The sequence below is a fragment of the Aegilops tauschii genome, chromosome 7 (genome assembly GCF_002575655.3).
Source record: "Aegilops tauschii subsp. strangulata cultivar AL8/78 chromosome 7, Aet v6.0, whole genome shotgun sequence".
Lineage (NCBI taxonomy): Eukaryota > Viridiplantae > Streptophyta > Magnoliopsida > Poales > Poaceae > Aegilops > Aegilops tauschii.
The window spans coordinates 259,036,138-259,042,111 of NC_053041.3; positions in this window are offsets into that span (position 1 = coordinate 259,036,138).

Genomic DNA, 5,974 nt, shown 5'->3' on the forward strand with positions numbered 1-5,974 from the left:
GCTCGGATGCCACTGTTGGGGAACGTAGTAATTTCAAAAAATTTCCTACGCACACGCAAGATCATGGAGATGCATAGCAACGAGAGGGGAGAGTGTTGTCCACGTACCCTCGTAGACCGACAACGGAAGCGTTATCACAACGCGGTTGATGTAGTCGTACGTCTTCACGATCCGACCGATCAAGTACCGAACGTACGGCACCTCCGAGTTCTACACATGTTCAGCTCGATGACGTCCCTCGAACTCCGATCCAGCCGAGTGTTGAGGGAGAGTTTCGTCAGCATGACGGTGTGGTGACGATGATGATGTTCCACCGACGCAGGGCTTCGCCTAAGCTCCGCAACCGTATTATCGAGGTGTAATATGGTGGAGGGGGGCACCGCACACGGCTAAGAGATCAATAGATCAATTGTTGTGTCTCTGGGGTGCCCCCCTGCCCCCGTATATAAAGGAGCAAGGGGGAGGCAGCCGGCCAAGGGGAGAGGCGCGCCATAGGGGGGAGTCCTACTCCCACCGGGAGTAGGACTCCTCCTTTCCTTGTGGGAGTAGGAGAAGGGAAGGGGGAAGGAGAAAGAAGGAAGGGTGCGCCCCCTTCCCTAGTCCAATTCGGACCAGACCATGGGGAGGGGTGCGGCCACCTTTTGAGGTCTTTCTCTCCTTTCCCGTATGGCCCATTAAGGCCCAATACGAATTCCCGTAACTCTCCGGTACTCCGAAAAATACCCGAATCACTCGGAACCTTTCCGAAGTCCGAATATAGTCGTCCAATATATCGATTTTTACGTCTCGACCATTTCGAGACTCCCCGTCATATCCCCGATCTCATCCGGGACTCCGAACTCCTTCGGTACATCAAAACTCAATAAAACTGTCATCGTAACGTTAAGCGTGCGGACCCTACGGGTTCGAGAACTATGTAGACATGACCGATACACGTCTCCGGTCAATAACCAATAGCGGGACCTGGATGCCCATATTGGCTCCCACATATTCTACGAAGATCTTTATCGGTCAGACCGCATAACAACATACGTTGTTCCTTTTGTCACCGGTATGTTACTGGCCCGAGATTTGATCGTCGGTATCTCGATACCTAGTTCGATCTCGTTACCGGCAAGTCTCTTTACTCGTTCCGTAATACATCATCCCGCAACTAACTCATTAGTTACAATGCTTGCAAGGCTTATAGTGATGTGCATTACCGAGTGGGCCCAGAGATACCTCTCCGACAATCGGAGTGACAAATCCTAATCTCAAAATACGCCAACCCAACAAGTACCTTTGGAGACACCTGTAGAGCACCTTTATAATCACCCATTTATGTTGTGACGTTTGGTAGCACACAAAGTGTTCCTCCAGTAAACGGGAGTTGCATAATCTCATAGTCAGAGGAACATGTATAAGTCATGAAGAAAGCAATAGCAACATACTAAACGATCGGGTGCTAAGCTAACGGAATGGGTCAAGTCAATCACGTCATTCTCCTAATGAGGTGATCTCGTTAATCAAATGACAACTCCTGTCTATGGCTAGGAAACATAACCATCTTTGATTAACGAGCTAGACAAGTAGAGGCATACTAGTGACACTCTGTTTGTCTATGTATTCACACATGTATTATGTTTCCGGTTAATACAATTCTAGCATGAATAATAAACATTTATCATGATATAAGGAAATATATAATACTTTATTATTGCCTCTAGGGCATATTTCCTTCAACGGGGTCGAGGTAGTTGAAGGGCGTCGATGGCGAGCGGCTCGACGGGGATCGGAGAGACGGCCAAGGTTGAAGAAGAGACGACGGCGACGACTTGGTGTAGTTCCTGCTCGCTGGCGTTGGCATGAAGGTCGAGGAGGTCGAGGGGCAGCCCCTCGAAGCGTCGGCCTGCTTAGGGAGGCCGGTGGCCATGGGGTTCACGGTGACGCGACATCGAGCGCGGTCGGGCGGTTGCGGGGATAGGGAGCGGCGCGAGGTAGGAGAGAAGGAGGAGGCTAGGGTGGCCTCGGCTCGCAGCAGAGCAGTGGGGGAGGCGAGGCCTTGGGGATCGGGCGCTGGCCAGCCTGCCCTGGTGCCGGGGGTGTTGGGTGTGTGGCGGCGCTGGGAGGGAGACGAGGGAGACGTGGGGGGAAGTGGGGATCGTGGGATGGGGCTAGGGTTTGCGGGGTGGTGAGTGGATAAGGGGGGGGGGGAGTGGGTGGCCGGCTGGGCCTGATGGGTTGGCCTAGGGGGTTTTCTCTTTTCTTGTTTTCTGTTTTGTAATTTCTTTTCTTTTCTTTATTTTCTTTTCTGTTTTAAATCAATTTAATTTATCTAGGCATTTTATAAAAATGTGTTTATTACACCATATTTACTTATGCAAAATATGGCACCTCCCGAACATTTTTGTTTTAAATTTTGAAAAACTTTTATCGTTGACATTAATTTGAATTTGAATTTTTAAACGGTTTGACCTAACGGTAGATTAGCAAAGTAACCGTGGTGACGTGGCACCATTAGCGTGGGATTACTGTAGCCTAATTATCCGGGCGTTACAGATACACATGACATTCAAGCAAAATCTTACGCTCGTACCTGATTTTTTAATGCAGGACCTTCAACTACAATTAACAGCGGCGCGCGGACATCTACTGCGGGGAGCTCTGAGCGCATGGAAGACGCGTTCCACCAGCTAGCCAACACTCATGCCACAAACAATGCCGAGTCAGTGTCGGAAATGGCAATCGTGCCAGCAATACCGACAAGCACACATGTGCACACCAGCACAAGCAACACTCAAGCAGGTGAAACAGCCGCCGATACTGAAGTGAATGATGAAACCGATGACGAAGCACAAGGGGATGAAGATGGTGGGCAATCAAAAATCATGGTACCCCAGCCACCGTATCTTGGGCAGAGATTTGATTCGTTTGCAGATGCGAAGGAATTCTACCAGACATATGCAAAGTTCCATGGGTTTGCGGTCAACACCGAATACCATAGGAAAATTAAAAAAAACTAACGAGTACAGCAGAGGTGAGATGAGGTGCTACAAGGCATGAAGAAACAAGAAGGGCAAAGGTGATGCGCCTGTCGTTCCGGAACGAAAGAGAGGTATCATTGTCAAGACGGAATGCCCTGTCCGGTGTAAGCTGAACGTAGATGGAGCACAGTGGGTGGTCACTGAATATTTTGACGAGCACAACCACGAGCTAATAAAGAAGTTTGACCTGGTAAAATTTCTGACCGCCCACAGAGGATTCACCCCCCTCGAGAAGAAATTCATAAAGCTGCTACATGATTGTAACGTCGGTCCATCAAGAATGGTGCAGATACTCTCCCTCATCCACAGCAAAAAGGGGTCTCTGAGTAGCATGCCCTACCTACCAGCAGACGTCACAAACCTAAAGGAAAAGTACCGTAGAGAAAGCAAGTTGGCTGACATAGAAGCCACGATAGCCTACTTCGATGAGAAAGCGAAAGAAGATCAAGATTTCTTCTACAGGATAAGATTGGACGATGAGGACCGTGTCAGGAACATGTATTGGGTGGATGGTGCTGCAAGAAGAGCCTACAAACATTTCCGAGACTGCATTTCTTTCGACGCGACATATCTCACTAATATGTACAAGATGCCATGCACTCCGTTCATAGGAATAAATAACCACAATCAGTCATTGTAGTTTGGATGCGGGCTCGTTCGGAACGAAGACACGGATGGGTACGTTGTGCTGTTCAAGACCTTCTTGGAGTGCATGGGTGGACTTGCTCCGATGAACATAATAATAGACCAGGATTTTAGCATGCGTGCAGGCATAGAGGAGGTCTTTCCGTTGGCAGTGCACAGGCACTGCAGGTGGCACATTATAAAGAAGGCTGAGGAGACACTAGGAACGTTCTTTGCTGACCGTCCAGACCTGCACTAGGCATTCGAGCTGTGCGTGGACCACAGCTTGATGGTGGAGGAGTTTGAAAGGAGCTGGATGGCTATGATTGAAACATATCAAGTCCAAGACCACAAGACGCTTGCTAGCTTGTGGGAGAAGCGAATGTGCTGGGTGCCGGCCTACTTCATGCAGTGCTTCTTCCCGTTTCTGCAGACTACACAGCGCAGTGAGGGGTTCAATGCTGTTTTGAAGCGGTACGTGAGCCCTGGCAACTCATTGCTATAGTATGCCAAGCAGTACACCGCTTTGCAACCAAAAATACTGGGATCCGAGCTACAACAAGAAGCAAACACCGCGCTCAAGCAGCCAAAATTGCTAACGTATTTACCAATGGAGAGGCAGATGAGCAAGATATACACAACACGATTTTTAACAAGTAAGTCAGTTGTGTTACAATCTTATTTGCACAAATCATGAAGGTAACAGGTGCCATGTAGAATGCAATGCAGTTGAAATGCTTATTTGAAAATGATGATTGTGTTGAAATGTAGCCATTAGGTACAGAGTAAACATGATATGTAGTTGCCGTGCTTAATGAACTACAGTTTGCCATGCTTAATGAACTGCAGTTTGCCACGTTCACTCAACTTCAGTTACCATGTTTGCTTAACTGCAGTTGCCATGTTTGATGAACTGCAGTTGCCATGTTTAATGAACTGTAGTTGCCATGTTTGAACGAATTGTAATTCCATTGGCCACAACAAACAAAAGGTGCTACAAAAAACTTCACACAAGAGTTTAACAAAAACCACACAAAACTAGCAGATTCCAGGAAGAAATAAAGCGTGCCAGCATGTACACGGCTTTCCAGGTGGACGAACATACGTTCAAGGTGTGTTCTATCATGGGCATGTCGGATTCAGAACCTGAAGCCCCAGACAAGGGAAGGAACTACTTTGTGAAGGCATCGATAAGAGAAGGCGAATACTACTGCCAATGCTGCAAATTCGAGCGGGACGGGATTGTGTGCTGTCACATTCTAAAAGTAATGGACTTGAACGCGGTGACACGAATGCCCCGCCATTTCATAAGGCGGCGATGGACTTGGGACGCTGACGACGCATTGGCGCCGCAAACATCAAACGCAGTTTTGGCCATGCATGACGAGAGACCAGAGTCAACCATGGAAGCCGTGAGGCACGTTGTGTTGACAAAGAACTATGCTGAACTAATTGATGAAGCGTGCAAGAGTGATGAGACAGCAAGGGTCGCAGAAAAACACAGGAAGGCCCTCAAAAGAGAGCTTGATGAGATCAAGAAGAGGAAAGCTGAGGAAGCCTTACACTGGTTCCCCCGCACATCAAGTGTGCCTTCGTCCACAGGGCCATCATCTGAAAACTCGGAGGTAGGATCTGGAACAGCAAGCACACAAACACAGGTTAGGAACCCACCCCGTTCCATCACAAAAGGGCGTCCAAAAGAGATAAGATACAAATCGGGATTGGAGATTCAAGCAAAACACAAGAAACCAAAGAAAGGGACGGGCAATCCGTAAACAACATTGGAGCACTTTGACTTGGTCCATGGTGACATTTTTTTTGTAATCTAGATGTTCTAAATTTTGTAAAAACTGGAGAATGACTCTTCAGGTGCATCAGAATCTGAAGTAAAAATGCCATGAAGGAATAGCTGCAGTTGCCATGTGTATGGCACTGAATTTGCCATGTTACTTGAACTGAATCTGCCATGCAATTTCTACTGAATCTGCCATACCATTTCTACTGAATCTGCCATGCCATTTCTACTGAATTTGCCATGTTATTTTTACTGAATTTGCCATGTTATTTTTTACTGAATCTGCCATGTTAGTTGTACTGAACATGCCATGTTAGTTGTACTGAATCTTCACCGCGTAGATTTCCATGTTCAGTCAGCGCATTTTAGTCACACATATTGTATTGTGGTGCAAACTATGGGAAACAAGCTGAAACGGTCTCGTGCAGCAACCGCATAGGTTACTGCTCCGTGATCAAACTACCATGCTAGCCGGTACAGTTAGTAGTGCAAAAAACCCAAAAAGCCAAACAAGAAAGAACGATAACTTTCA